The following is a 15,574-nucleotide window of genomic DNA, read 5'->3' on the forward strand; positions in this document are numbered from 1 at the left end:
GATAGCTCTATCTCATAGGTTTCCTGTAAGCAGTAATGAGATAATGCACACAGAATAATCCTTTCTGTCAGATCATGTCATTTCCCCACTCAAAATCCTCTAGTGGCTTCCATCAGCCTTAGAAATTCAACTAATCTTCCAGGTTCTGGCCTCACTACTAACTGACTTAGCCACTACTACTACCTACTACTATTACTACTGCCACTACCGCCACCGCCACCACCACCACCACCGCCCCATCACCACCACCACCCTATCACCACCACCACCACCACCCCCATCACCACCACCACCACCCCATCACCACCACCACCACCCCATCACCACTACCACCACCCCATCACCACCACCACCCCATCACCACCACCACCACCCCATCACCACCACCATCACCACTACCACCCCATCACCACCACCACCACCCCATCACCACCACCATCACCCCATCACCACCACCATCACCACTACCACCCCATCACCACCACCACCACCCCATCACCACCACCACCCCATCACCACCATCACCACCACCCCATCACCACTACTACCCCATCACCACCATCACCACCACCCCATCACCACCACCACCACTACCACCCCATCACCACTACCACCCCATCACCACCACCACCACTACCACCCCATCACTGCCACCACCACCACCACCCCATCACCATTACCACCACCCTGTCACCACCACCACCACCACCCCATCACCACTACTACCCCATCACCACCATCACCACCACGGCCCTGTCACCACCACCACCACCACCACCCTGTCACCACTACCACCCCATCACCACCACCACCACTACCACTCCATCACTACCACCACCACCCCATCACCACCACCACCACCCCATCACTACCACCACCCCCCCATCACCCCACCACCACCACCACCACCCCGTCACCACTACCACCACCACCACCACCCCGTCACCACTACCACCACCACCACCACCCCATCACCACCACCACTACCACCACCCCATCATCCCCACCCCATCACCCACACTACCACCCCATCACCACCTAGCCTGGCTGCTACTCTGACCTTGCTCTTCTCACTGTCCCCCTCCTTACTCCACTCCATCCACTGGCCTCCCTGTTCCTCAAACAGGCCAAGCTCTTTCCTACCTCACAGCCTTTGCACTTGCTGTTCCCTTTGCCTGGAACGTCCTTTCTCTATTTGTTTTCATGGATCATTTGCTCACTTCGTTCAGTCTCTACCTCAATGTCACTCCTCAGAAACCTTCCCTGACCATTTCTTCCACCCTGTTATCCCACTTCATTTTCCTATTTACAGCACTTACCATGACTTGACATTATATCATGCAGTTGTTTGCCTGTTTTGATTACGTGGCTCTCCTTCATTAGTGTGTCAGTTCCATGAGGACTGTGTCTCCTTCACCACCTTATCCTTAGTGCTTACAAGTGTGCCTGGCTTACAGTGGTGCTCCACAAATGTTTGTCTAAAAATTAAATACTGCATGCAAGTGACTCAGCACATTGCCCGACCCACAGCGTTATGAGAGTTCAGTAAATCTTAGCTGACTTCAGCTTTGTCGTCGTCAGCACCCTTCCCTGCGTCCCCTGACCACCCTCATATCTCACACGTGTATGGTACTTTACAGTGATAAAATTCCTCTGTCATTGATAGAGAATAAGCAATCATACTTTTAAAGCCAAGCTGTGGCTGCATAATCATAGTTGGAATGCTCTGACAAGTAGTGCAACTGGGGAGCGCGTGGGGAAGACTCGTTTCCTGTCAGTGACTCTGTTTTTTCGTATCGCCCTGCTTGAAAACTGGTCTTTTCCCACCAAATAAGCAGGACTTCCTCGGGACAATGAGTGTATTATAAACTGGTCATTTTATTCTTTTTTTTTAAATCTTTTTTTTTTTTCCTGCTGAGAAAGATTTGCTCTGAGCTAATATCTTTTGCCAATCTTCCTCTCTCTCTTTTTTTTCCCTCCCCAAAATCCCAGTGCATGGTTGTGCATTTTAGTTGTAAGTCCTTCTGTCTTCTGTGTGAGCCACCACGGCATGGCTACTGACAGACGAGTGGTGTGGTTCCGCTCCCAGGAACTGAACCCCAGCCGCCGAAACAGAGCGCCAAGCTTTAACTGCTAGGCCATCAGGGCTGGCTCTAAACTGGTCATTCTAAATTCATTTAAGACTTGACTCTTCAAAGAGTCATTACTGGTTGAGCAGTGCCTTGGATCTTTCTAGGCCAAACTCGGAAGCAGAGGGTCATGTTTACAACTCTCTAGCTTTTGGAGTCCTCCTATAAGGTTAGTGACTTCTTCCACACACTCACCGTCCTCTCTGTCCACCCCCGCTGTCCCTAGCCCATCAGACCCCCATGCAGGGCTGCTTGCCTCGATGGTGCCTTCGTGTAAATTAGGAAGAGGCAGGCTTTCCTCCTGGCACAGGAAGCCCTGCAGGGGCCTGATCTCAGAGGGACAATGGCCAGGGCACCAGGCTTTGCCAACAGAACACAGGCCGAATTTGAGGCCCACTCACCTCTTGGCTGGAGGCCGAGAGCACAGGGGCAGGCCGTGGAAGTCTGCTCCCTCTGTGCTGCTCGCGGGCTGGCAGGATCTCCTCCACTCCTCCTGGGGGTGACTGCTCTGCTCGGTCGTACCGAACAGGACAAGTCTTCACTGGGAGGCCGTCCAGCACGGTGGGGACTGCGCAGCAAAGTGCTTCAGAGTGCGGTCCTGCGGTCAGTTTGCTGACCCTGAAGCCTGCCTCTGTCAGTTAGTAGCCTGAGACCTTAGCACGTTACACAGTCTCTCTGTGCCTCCCTCTTGGGTTATCATGAGGGTTACCTGAGTTAATATATGTAACACATACTCAATACACGTTACTTATTAATATAGGGAAGCCTAGAAAACCTGGGGGGGTTCACATCGTGCCTCCTCATGCAATGATGAGCGCCTGGGTGGCAGTGCAGGTCCATGTGAGGACGCATCACTTCAGTGCCTTCCACCCACCGTTTCTGGAGTCACAGACGTCACTGAGTCATTCAGCAAGCATTTGAACACTGACTGTGCACAGTGGTAGACAAAAGCATTTAAAGAGACAACCCGCACCCCAGAGTATGTTCCCTAGTTCTCAAAAAGTCAGTCCGAATGAGAGAACGCTATTTATTGTCCTAAAACAAGTGTGACCCTATCAGGAAGCATGGCGTCAGCCTTCTGTTACTGGATGGACTCGTGCTTTAGGGACGGATCGTCTCTGAATTCGGGCTCCCTCACTTATTGGCTGTGTGGCCTCGTGTGAGTTACTTACCTTCCATGAGCCTCAGTTTCCTAATAGGTGAAATGAGGGGAGAAAGTTGCGAGGGTGGGGAGTGAGATAATGTTTACAACGAGAGGGGTCTGGCGCACAGGAGGTCAATACTCGACGGTAGTTTTGTCCTTGTCTGTGTTTTCTATGATCGTCATCTAATTTCCACCGTAAAGATCCGTGATGGCTCCTGGTAAACCACATGCTAACGTCCAGATGCACCGCAGTCTGGGCCTTTGGGAACCTGGCCCATCCACCTCTCGACCCACTCCCTTCACCACGAACCGTATAAACACCTGGAACCACTCGCAGCACCCAGAACCTGCAGTCACACACACCCTGCCTCTGCACCCACTGTCCCCTCCTTTGAAATGGCCCCTCTGGCTGCCTCTGCCCAAGGAGCATAAAACATATATATTTAGTTTACAAAATAATCATAAAATAAACACATACTTACCCCCAGGTTAAGAAACAGAAAGAGAAGGCACCTGAGCGCTCCACATTTTTTTAAAAATCAGCATTTGTGATATTTGTATTTTAAAAGCATGGAGGATAAAATCTTTATGTTTATGTACTACCTCTGCCATGAAGAAACCAAGGACCGTAATTGTGGCCTAAAAGCCATAAAGGCTCCTAGTCACTCTGCAGAGATGCTCTTAGCGATTAGATATTCAAATGCAATTTGACCAATGTAATATTATGGAGAAAAAATAATAATATTTCAATATTTTAAATTTAAGCAGTTTTTTTGTTTCTATGTATTGCTTCTTTTGAAAATCTACGGCATGTTTCCTTTGTTTGAAATAAATATGGTGGGTTATTTTTTTTATTTTGGTGTCTTTTTGTTTTTCCTGACTGGTCACAAGGAGCCACTAGGTGGCAGAGGATGCTTCTTTTGATTACAAGGAGAAAACAAAAAAAAATTTAGTGGGAAACAGATGAAAACATGAAAGCATCACGCTGCAGACTTCATAGGTTAGCGTGTTGCGCTAGGATCTCACGGCCCCACAGTCAGCAATTCGGGCCTATTGGCTATATTGTAGTAACAACAGCACCAACAGTAATATCAAACCCGCGAACGTTTATTGAAGGACTGCCGTGTGCAGACACCAGACCACCGTGCAGACACCAGACCACCGTGCCCACACATCATGCTGGTTAACCCTCACGGCAGCCAGAGGAGGCGAACACTGTCCATCTCACTTTTGCAGAAGAGGAAACTGAGTTTCCAAGAGAAGAAAGAATGTGCCGACGACATTGGTAAGTAGCAGAGGCCAGATTCCAGCCAGGTCTGCAGGACTTCAGAGCCTGGGGGATTAACAGCTTCACAGACTCTCAGCACTGGGAGAGTATTTAAAATATTCTGCTAGGATTAACCACTCTATGATATAATTAGTTTTAGACATGTATTGACTTCAGATATTTTCTAATATTTTAGATTTCATGTTAATATCTGTGACCTTAATCCTTCAAGACTTTATCAAATAGAGTTTATTAAAGATTTTACAGGTGTGTAGGCCCAACCTCTTATCTTTTCCCATTTAGTGACTGTTTGAACCCAATTCCTACTCATCATGTTTAATCCATTCTCTCAAAACCTCCTTTCTATGATGCCTGTATGCCAGGAAAAGGCAGTTTATGAATGAAAGCTGGTTTTTCCCACAGTGTTTTGTAAATCTTTCTCTAGCCAAAAGTTGTTAAATTCCCTGCAGCAGTGTGATTGACAAGAGCCATATTATAATGGTGTCAGTGTACACATGTAGAAAATAAAGTGATGGAGTCGTCTAATGTGCTCATCTTCAGAAAACTACACCGTATTCTAAAGCCTCAAGCTGACAGAAGGCATCCTTTATAGCAAAGAGACATTTTTCTTTATTTCCTAAATAATATTTAATAACTATCTTAAAGATACAAGGGAAAAGTGAGAGATTATGGAGGCAGTATTGGCTAATGGTAAGCTTTGTGGCAGTCTGTGCCTGTTTTCTAAATCTGAAATAGGGCAGTGATCGTGGAAGGATGTCACAGGACCACGTGACCCGTCAGAATCTCAGAGGCCGGGCCTCCTTCTAGTTGGTAAGTTAGGTATTTATCCTTGTGCTTCCTTTCTACTTTTCTTCTTCGGAAAACAAAGGTGGGGGAGTGAAGGTGATATCCCCTGCCCACACAGGTGTTATCTGAATAAAGAGAGAGTGTCCCCACGTCTTCATGTTCCTGGGTCTGAAGGGGGGTGCACGCAGCAGAAGGAAGCTTACATCTCAATGTCTTTGTTACTTGTTAGGTTATGACATTATCCTCAAATCATCCAGATTGAATGGTGATATCTTACACTACATTCATATAATGCCTTACAGTTCAGAAGGAGCTTTCAAAACATCAGCTTTTTTCACCTTTAAAACCATTCTTTAAAATAGACGGGGGAAGAAGCACACAGATCCGAATGGCCATCAGTAGTTCACTGGATGCTGGTAGTTTGTGGGATGTTAAACGTGATACTTATTTGTATTATTATTTAAACCAGATTGTGGTGTTTCTTATTTTTAATAATAAAGATCTTCAGGTTATAAAAGGCAAAATGAAAAGTCAAAAATAGTACTCCTTTATTTGGCTTCGTTTTTAAAATATTCAAACTTTATGTTGGTCAGACTTAAATGTCTAGTATGGCTATACATTTTTTTTTTAATTTATTTCCCCCCCAAAGCCCCAGTAGATAGTTGTATGTCATAGTTGCACATCCCTCTAGCTGCTGTATGTGGGACGTGGCATCCGCATGGCCGGAGAAGCGGTGTGTCAGTGCGCGCCCGGGATCCGAACCTGGGCCGCCAGCAGCGGAGCGCGCGCCCTTAACCGCTAAGCCACAGGCCAGCTTTGGCTGTACATTTTAAATGTGCCCATAAGTGGTGAACGTATATAATTAAGAACTTTTCTAAAAATGAAACAAAAGTAAATAAAACTTTCAAGAATCCAATTTCTTAGGAATTTTGGAGAAAAAGTTGCTATAACACTGATTATAAATTTTACTGATAAGTAAATTTTTAATATTATTATTTCCTTCAGCTGAAGAAATAACAGATGTATGTTAGGGTCAGCAGTTTAAGGCTGTTTACTGTTACTTTATTGATTGATTGATTTTTCATAACTGGTTTACAGGCTTCTTTTTTTCCTTTTTTTTTAAAGAAGTTGTGTTTACCTATAACAATTTTGAGAGGCTTCTTCTGTCAAGAGATCTCTGTTCTAATATTACAATTTAAAATACTGTGCATTTAGAATGTAGGTATCGTATATAACATTATTTTAGCCTACTTATTTCCTCTAGCTGTTGGACAATATTCTCTTCCATTCATTCATTGTTTGGGACCAGATTATTGCCTGCATTTCTGTGTTCTGCAAGGTTTGTATATGTATCGTTACGTAACAAAATCACTAAAAGTCAGCGGTTTTATATATTTGTCTGTACCTTTCTCCCCTTCTCTGAACCTCTATCATGCCTTCTGTTTTTCCTACTAAAAATAGCTATTTTTTAGTTACCTAATAAGCATGAAAAGCCACTGCTCCGCTGAAAATAGCAGTGTAGTTTTAACAAAAAGGGGGCAGCCTTGGCAAAGGCACCAAGGATGAGACATTTCCTACTGTATGAAACTGCGTGCCCTTCCCCGGGTGCTGGAGTAAGTAAGTGGCTGCTGTGACAGTCACATCTCAACACGTCAGTGGCTTAACACGATAGAAGTTTGTGTTTTGTTCTCATGTAAAGACTGACGAGGATGTTCTGGGGTGGAGGGCAGCCTTCCCTGTGGTCATTCAGGGAGCCTGTCTCCTTCCCCTCTATGGCTCCACCATCTGCTAGGGCCTCAGATTTCTCTGCTGGACCCTCTGCATCCAGCTGGCAAACAGGGACCAATTAGATTTGGAGGATCACATGGGATATTTGTATGACAGGCCTGGAAGTGGTGGACATGGTTCCGCCCTCCTTCCATTGGCCAAACCTCCGTCATGTGCAGGGGAGGCCAGGAAATGTCCTTTGGCTGTGTGTGCAGGAGGTAGAGGACAAGGTTTTGTTGGACACGTGGCCATGGTCATAGTCCTAGGAGAGAAGTTACTTTCAGCAGCCCTTTCACGTCTTCCTAATGCGGAAGCAGTTTAAGCTTGGGACTGCAGGATTTCCAAGCCGCATCCCCGCCCTGCCCTGGTGCCTCATCTTTGAACCTTTAGGGTAGACCCAGGAATTCTGTGACTGAGAGGTCTCACGTGTTGTGTGGCTCTGGGAGGCTTTAGAGCAGACAGAGGTTGTGCGTGGGCATCGCAGAGGGAAAGTGGACGTGTGGTAGCCAAGCAGGGCCTCAGTTGAGGTGACTTGGCTGAGGGCACTGCCCGGATGCCAGCACGCGAGCTCGGCTGCCACCTTTCCAGCCCTCCTCTGAACCCGTTTCCCCCTGCCTTTGGCATGGCCTGGCCGCCCCCTCTGCAGGCAGAGAACTCGTGGTCAGTGTGGCCAATATTCATGAGTGGAATGAGAACTGAGAAACTGAACAAGAAAATGAATGAGGTTATAGGTTCATTAAGCAAATGTGTTAACAAATAGTTTAGTGATATTTGAAATAGATTAAAACATTGTTTTTATCCTTTTGCTGTGAAGGACACTTGTGCCTAGCACTGAATTTGGTAATTGGGTTGTTTGGTTATTGACAATTACATTCAAGGGCTAGTCCCAGTGGCCTAGTGGTTAAGTTTGGTGCACTCCGCTTCAGCAGCCCAGGGTCAGTTCCCAGCTGCAGACCTACACCACTTGTCAGTGGCCACGCTGTGGTGACCCACATACAAAATAGAGGAAGATTGGCACAGATGTTAGCTCAGGGTGAATCTTCCTCAACAAAAAAAAAAAAAAAAAGAAAATTACATTCAAGTGCATTGATCACCTGTGTAATCTTTGAAGCTCACTGAATATAAATTTGATTTGATGGTTTAGATTTGAATATGTCGTAAATGGACCTTAATCCTTTTTATGGAGATTAAGAGAAACCTCTTCCGTTAACTTGTTTTATTGTTGTTACCATGGAGACACAGGAAGCACAATCTTCATAAATTCATAACCCAAATGAATTAGCCTCCAAGCAATTAATGTTTTTATGCATTTATTCACTTCAAATAATTTTTGAAGTGATTTACATTTTTGACAAAAATGAATATGGATTTTTTTTTTACTTGCTTAAGTTTCATAAATATGCAGCCCAGTTTCATAGGTTATAAATATTAATTCACTGGAATATTCATTTTATGAGTCTAAAGTTATTAATTAGTTCATCCAAAATGTCACAGCGAAAAAGAATGTAATGGTATAAATTGCTTTTCTCAGTTACAGATCATTACAATGTGCAATTATAATGAAAAATCTAATACATAATATCAAGCTTAATGTTAATATTCTAATTGTCTAATATTCTATAGGATATATATTCTGTTCTCAATTTTAGAAGAATTATTATTATTTCAAAATATATACATAAAATGAGAATGACTACAAGTCGGAAAGTAATTTGCTATTGTCAGTTTAGTGTCAGTAACGGTTATGACCACCAATATTTCATTAATACTCATAACAAACTCTTTGCTTGAATGATTTTTCCCCCTAAAGATTGTGTCTTTCTTGCTTAGAATTATGACCCACTCAGAAGTCTCTGTGAGGATTCTGGAGAAAATATGGATTTTTTCTGAGCCAATAACAGCCCAAATGACTGTTATGATTCTATAAATTTATTCATCTTAGCCAGAAATGACCTCTTACACTTACGTTAATTTAAGAAGAAAAGTTCACACTGCTGTTCTCCCCAGGGAATACTCGACGAGTCTGCATGTTAGCTGGAATTCCCCCGCAGCCCCTGCTGGGTGCAGAGGAGAAGCAGTGCGTCTTGGGGTCCCCTCCAGCCAGCCTTCACCCCTCCAGGCTGGAGAATCACTCACTCCCCCCGAAGCACTCTCCCCACTAAAGATCCAAAACGGTTTTTGCCACAACTGGTAATTAGAATGTAAACAGATGTGAATTTGGGGTCACTGGGGGCTGTTTGCAGTCTGAACTTCCCCACCAGAGAAGCAGAAAAGCTTTGGAGCCGGAGCGTGTTGTTCCAGCTCAGGCACTCACAAATTATGGAACCTCAGGCAGATTACTAAACTCCTCTCTTCCTCAGTTTCCTCTTAAGGTAAAAGGGGGATAATAAAAGTACATGTTTTATAAGCAGTGCTGTGAGGGCTTGTATCTGTTTGCAAAAGCCAATTGTTAAATTTTCAGGAATTTTGCAAGTTGTTAAACACAGCCCCTATTAAAAATTAAATTATACTGTATTATTTAATAAATACGTTATAGTAAATCAAAACTCATCACTTCCTAATTATTTTACTATTATCTATGTTTTTGAGGTTATTTATATCTATTGTATCTGTATGGTGCAAATAGCACATAACAGTGTACTACTGCAAATTTCTGCCCAACCCCTATGTTCAGTGACGTCAGATGGGTAGCTTGAAGTTGGCCACGGTGGGGAGTATTTACACGTGGAAACTGGCAGTCACTACAAATCTGGCTTTTTTTTTGAGAGCTGGTTATTAAACATTTATCAGTACACCAGTACAGCACTGTTCATAGTGCTTTTAGGACTTGTTCTAAAAAAATATGTTAAATATGTTTGTTATTAAATATGTAACGTATTATATATTAAAATGTAAATATGTTAAATGTGTGCACGTATATAAAAACATAATAGCATGGTTGGCACTGTGAGTTCTCAAATATGTTAGCCATGGTTATTTCCGAGTTGTGTTTATTTCGTATTCTATATTCTTACCTCCCTTTCTCCTTCGTCCTACTTTTTTCTTCTTCCCTCCTCCCCTCCCCTGACCCCAAGCCTGAAGCAGTGGGTGTGGGGAGACACGACCATACCTGGAGATCGTTCTAGCTCCCGATTCTCTCCTCTTCCCCTCTAACCCACCCCGCAACCACCAGATGAGAGATCTGTGTGTCTGATACACTGGATCCCAGCACTGAGCAGTGAGCCGGCCGCGTGGACCCTCGAAGGATCCCTGCTCTGTGGGTCCCCCTGAGGGCGGCAGGGAGGGGCTGCAGGAGCCTGCAGGACACACTGTGGTCTTCCTTCTGCCCACTTTGTCGTCTTATGACCCAGTTAGTCCAGAAAGTCAGCTGCAGTTGGGAGCTGCTGCTTTCAACACTGTCCCCTCCCCAGACCACCCCCCAGAGTCACTGGGAAGGTTAGAGAAGTGACTTGGTTAAGTCACCAGAAGCTGCTGTCAACAGCAGCAGATACTCTTCCACACGGTGACTTGCTCAGGTTTTCGTTTGTCCCCAGTCCTGGAAGCTCTTCCTCTCTGCCCTCCTTCTGTCTTACTTGCCGGGTCCAGAGCTCTCCCGTGCAGGGATTATTGTCAGCCTGGCGCTGGTTTTCAGAATCAGGTATTCATCCTGTTTGTCAATTTAATGACCTGCTTTGGCTCGTTTTACAATTGGAACTCCCTCTGCCCCGTGGCTTAATTCAGTTTTCATTAACATGCCTTTTAACAAGGAACTTGGAGATTCGTTTCACCATGTCTTGGCTGCGTTCTATTTTGAATTGTAGGTTACCATTTTGCCCTACTTCAAACTCACGGTAACACCTGAATTTTGAGTTGCAGTTGAGCATATAAAAATACCGATTTGCTGTGGTATAGCTACCTACAATTATACTTTTAGTAAACAGTCGTTTATAGATTCCAGGTTCAGGGGGATTCTCTGCGTGGCTTTTTCACAATCCACAGTGATCTTCCTGTGCTCCTTATGATCAAAATAGTTCAGTGTCTGTAACTGGCTCTTTTATTTATGCCACTGGGGCTAACTTATCTAAATATGTAAACTTGTATCTTTAAATAATTATAGATAAAAAAATGAAATTCTGAGATAAGTCTTTTCTTTTAATGACCTAGTCCCTTAAAAGTTAAAAAAAAAAATCAATTGAATACTTTCATTTCAATTTTCCTGCCCAGATCATCTGAAATAGACTATGGATTGGCATTAACCCACCATCTGGGGCAATTTGGTGGGGTTTTTTTTAGGTTAAAGGTTGCCTTCTGCAGGGGTAAGTTAATTGTCTAATGCAGCCGCTGGTATTGTCCAGCTGCAAAGCAGATGGTGCAGTGAGCAGAGGGCGGCTGTGGCGTCTGCCCCGTGGTTCCAGTGCCTACAGTCCACAGCCACCCTCTCTCTCTGCTAGGGGCTCAAAAACGTCCCCTTCCATCTCTGCCTCCCCAACAACCTCAATAGAGATCTGAAATAGAAACTATCTTTTTGTGTAATAAAAGAAAACAGAATGACCTCTACACGTAGTTGAAAAAATTCCCTTAAGTTGAGGGGGGAGGCCTGGGTTAGGAGTCACCTGAAGAACAGGTGTAGCCGCATGTTTGAGTGGTGGGCCACCTGCCAGGCTGCGGAACCTGCTGGGGACAGCTGGCTGCCTGACACCTCAGGGTGTCACTGATTAATACATCACATGAAATACGTGAACATGGCTGTAGGAAATGGTGCCCAGTGTGGTAAGAAGCTAAATTAAAAAGATAGATCTGTAACTTGTTTGTTCTACCTGGTGTGGCCTAATGTGAGATTTAAAGTTTATCATTTTGGGAGTATAAGTAATAGCTTTCTGTTCGCTTTTACTGAGTAAAGCTATAAAGCCTGTTACTTTTTCTGTTATACCATGAAGATCCAATGACATTAATCTTTCAAAATGTAAAATATCCTCCTCTATAAAATATAATGCAATCAAACAATATTCTACCCAAAAGCACATCTCCCAGAGATCAGATTATCTCCTTAGTAAAGATTCTTCCATCCTAACCCAGAATGTTGTAGAATTACCAGAATTCAGGATTCTGTTTCATGCATGTGGTATGTATCAGAGTGCACAACTTCGTCTTGGCGTCTCTGTCTGTCTCCTGGAAAGTTGTTCCTGTGTTTGAGGAGAGCAGGTTGGAGCCATTCGCAGCCGTCACATAGCTTTTTGAAGTGTGTTATGTCGTGTAAGAGATCTGTCTCCCGCCCTTACATCTTTCAGACAGGCTACCAAATTACTTGTGGCACCCTCCATCTTGAAATGCAGTTGATAGACATGGAAGGAAACACTTTACAACTACTGTGAAAATGTTATAATTGGGTTATACTTTTCCTTTCCAAAGGGAAAATACTATTTAGACATAGGAAATAGGCTGGGGAATACAAACTGAGCAGTGGGAGCAGCTGGATCCGTAAGACAGTGACAGTCTTGGTGATTCTCAGTGAAGTTAGAAACCTCTTCTCCAGGAAGGAAGTGAATACGGAAACAGCACAATTTTCTGTGTGGCTGCGATTCCGATGTGGGATCGCTCCAGTTCTCATAGGAATTATTATTCCTGTGGGTTGTAATGATGGCTGATAGTCCTGGAAACCAGATGCGTCATTGGTTACATTGTTGGTTTGTGAACATTTATTGCAAGTGCCATCTCAAGACTCAAGTCACAGTCTGGGGCTGTCCTTCTCCCTCTAGCAAAGAGCCCAGGGGCCGGGATGAGACCCCTGGGGTTCGGGCAAGTTGAGAAGGGTCATTTGCCATGTACTCAAATGCTCTGTGGGCTCCAGTCTGGTCAGTCTGAGCCTCAAGACAGGATCTGTGGGCCTTCGGAGAGCAGCAGTTGGGATGGAGAGAGAGGAGGGAAAAGAAGAAGGAGCAGGCAGCCTGGGCCATGCAGCCGCCATCCCTGGGAAGAGCCCATCCTGCTGTTGGACCAATAGCGGGGAGCTCGTGCAGGCAGGCCCGAGGGGAGGCCCTTTATACAAAGTCTGCAGAACGGATGTGGGCACATTACTGACTCCCCCTGTAAATCAAACCCAAACTCCCAAACTAAAGACCTGCTCCTCTCCATAAAGTGCTACAACCTGCCAGTGAATCAGTGCGCTCCCCATGCAGCATCAGCCTATGGTGACACCAGCGTTCGAGATAGTGATTATCATTCAGAGAAAGTCAAATAGCATTTTAAGGATTTGTTAGCTGCTCCTTTGTTAGGTAACGTGATTCCACAGAAATTCTGGTTCACCCCGGTGAAATGCAAGGATTATTAAAATTAGATAAACTAAAAATAGTTCTAAAAACAAAAAAATTAAGTTAAAAGATGTTGCATGCCTCTTACTAAGGAGAACAGAACTCTACGCTGTGTTCAAAGGAGGTATCTCTACAAAAGCAGGGGGAGATATAAAAATAGAAGCCTGAGCAGTGGTTCACCACCAGTTTTGTATTATTTGGATTGAGAACAAATTGTGCCACAACATCTATCGTTAGAAAAGAACATATCCCGCCCGAATTGGAGAATGGGTAAAAGTGATTTATGAGGTACTTTTTTTTTTTTTTATCTTTTTTTTTTTTTAATTGATGTTTTAATGGTTTCTAACATTGTGAAATTTTGGGTTGTACATTTTTGTTTGTCCATCACCCCATATATGACTCCCTTCACCCCTTGTGCCCACCCCCCACCCCCACTTCCCGGGTAACCACAGTCCAGTTTTCTCTGTCCATGTGTTGGTTTATATTCCACATATGAGTGAGATCATACAGTGTTTGTCTTTCTCTTTCTGGCTTATTTCACTTAACATAATACGCTCCAGGCCCATCCATGTTGTTGCAAATGGGATGATTTTGTCTTTTTTATGGCTGAGTAGTATTCCATTGTATATATATACCACATTTTCTTAATCCAATCGTCAGTCGAGGGACACTTAGGTTGCTTCCACTTCTTGGCTATGGTGAATAATGCTGCAATGAACATAGGGGTGCATAAGCCTCTTTGGATTGTTGATTTCAGGTGCGTTGGATAGATTCCCAGTAGTGGGATGGCTGGATCATAGGGCATCTCTATTTTTAATTCTTTGAGGAATCTCCATACCGTTTTCCATAGAGGCTGCACCAATTTGCATTCCCACCAGCTGTGTATGAGGGTTCCTGTTTCTCCACATCCTCTCCAACATTTGTTGTTTTTTGTCTTGGTGATTATAGCCATTCTAACGGGTGTGAGGTGGTATCTTAGTGTTGTTTTGATTTGCATTTCCCTCATGATTAGTGATGTTGAGCATCTTTTCATGTGCCTATTGGCCATCTGTATATCTTCCTTGGAGAAGTGTCTGTTCATTTCCTCTGCCCATTTTTTGATCGGGTTGTTTGTTTTTTTGTTGTTCAATTGTGTGAGTTCTTTATATATTATGGAGATCAACCCCTTGTCAGATGTATGTTTTGCAAATATTCTCTCCCAGCTGGTTGGTTGTTTGTTCATCTTGATTCTGGTTTCATTTGTCTTATAAAAGCTCTTTAATCTGATAAAGTCCCACTTGTTTATTTTTTCTTTAGTTTCCCTAGTCTGGGTAGGCATGTCATCCGAAAAGATTCCTTTAAACCCAATGTCAAATAGTGTGTTGCCTATATTTTCTTCTATGAGTTTTATAGTTTCAGGTCTCACCTTCAGGTCTTTGATCCATTTTGAGTTAATTTTTGTGAATGGCGATAGCACATGGTCCACTTTCATTCTTTTGCATGTGGATGTCCAGTTTTCCCAACACCATTTATTGAAGAGACTTTCCTTTCTCCATTGCATGTTCTTAGCACCTTTGTCGAAAATTAGCTGTCCGTATATGTGTGGTTTTATTTCTGGGCTTTCAATTCTGTTCCATTGATCTGTGTGTCTGTTTTTGTACCAGTACCATGCTGTTTTGATTACTATTGCTTTGTAGTATGTTTTGAAGTCAGGAATTGTGATGCCTCCTGCTTTGTTCTTTTTCTTTAGGATTTCTTTAGCTATTCGGGGTCTTTTGTTGCCCCATATAAATTTTAGTATTCTTTTTTCTATTTCTGTGAAGAATGTCATTGGGATTCTGATTGGGATTGCATTGAATCTGTAGATTGCTTTAGGTAATATAGACATTTTAACTATGTTTATTCTTCCAATCCACGTGCATGGGATATCTTTCCATTTCTTTATGTCATCGTGGATTTCCCTCAATAATGTCTTGTAGTTCTCATTGTATAGGTCCTTCACCTCCTTGGTAAGATTTATTCCTAGGTATTTTATTCTTTTTGATGCAATTGTAAATGGTATTATCTTTTTGAGCTCTCTTTCTGTTAGTTCATTATTAGCATATAGAAATGCAACTGATTTTTGTAGATTGATTTTGTACCCTGCAACTTTGCTGTAGTTGTTGATTGTTTCTAACAGTTTTCCAACAGATTC

General features: G+C 43.6%; 1 long non-coding RNA gene across 3 annotated transcripts in view; it reads left to right on the forward strand.

The window, feature by feature from the left end:
* Positions 1-15,574, forward strand: part of LOC131405604 (uncharacterized) — a 55,832-nt gene that overhangs the window by 7,908 nt on the left and 32,350 nt on the right. For 2 of the 3 annotated variants that reach the window (XR_009219976.1, XR_009219977.1), the window contains exons 2-3: positions 4,390-4,558; positions 5,297-5,371. This is a non-coding gene — a long non-coding RNA (uncharacterized LOC131405604). Of the gene's footprint in view, positions 1-4,389; positions 4,559-5,296; positions 5,372-9,121; positions 9,665-15,574 lie in introns of those variants that run through there. The other variant, XR_009219975.1, reaches the window with a different exon arrangement.

Source organism: Diceros bicornis, chromosome 5, assembly GCF_020826845.1.
Source record: "Diceros bicornis minor isolate mBicDic1 chromosome 5, mDicBic1.mat.cur, whole genome shotgun sequence".
NCBI lineage: Eukaryota > Metazoa > Chordata > Mammalia > Perissodactyla > Rhinocerotidae > Diceros > Diceros bicornis.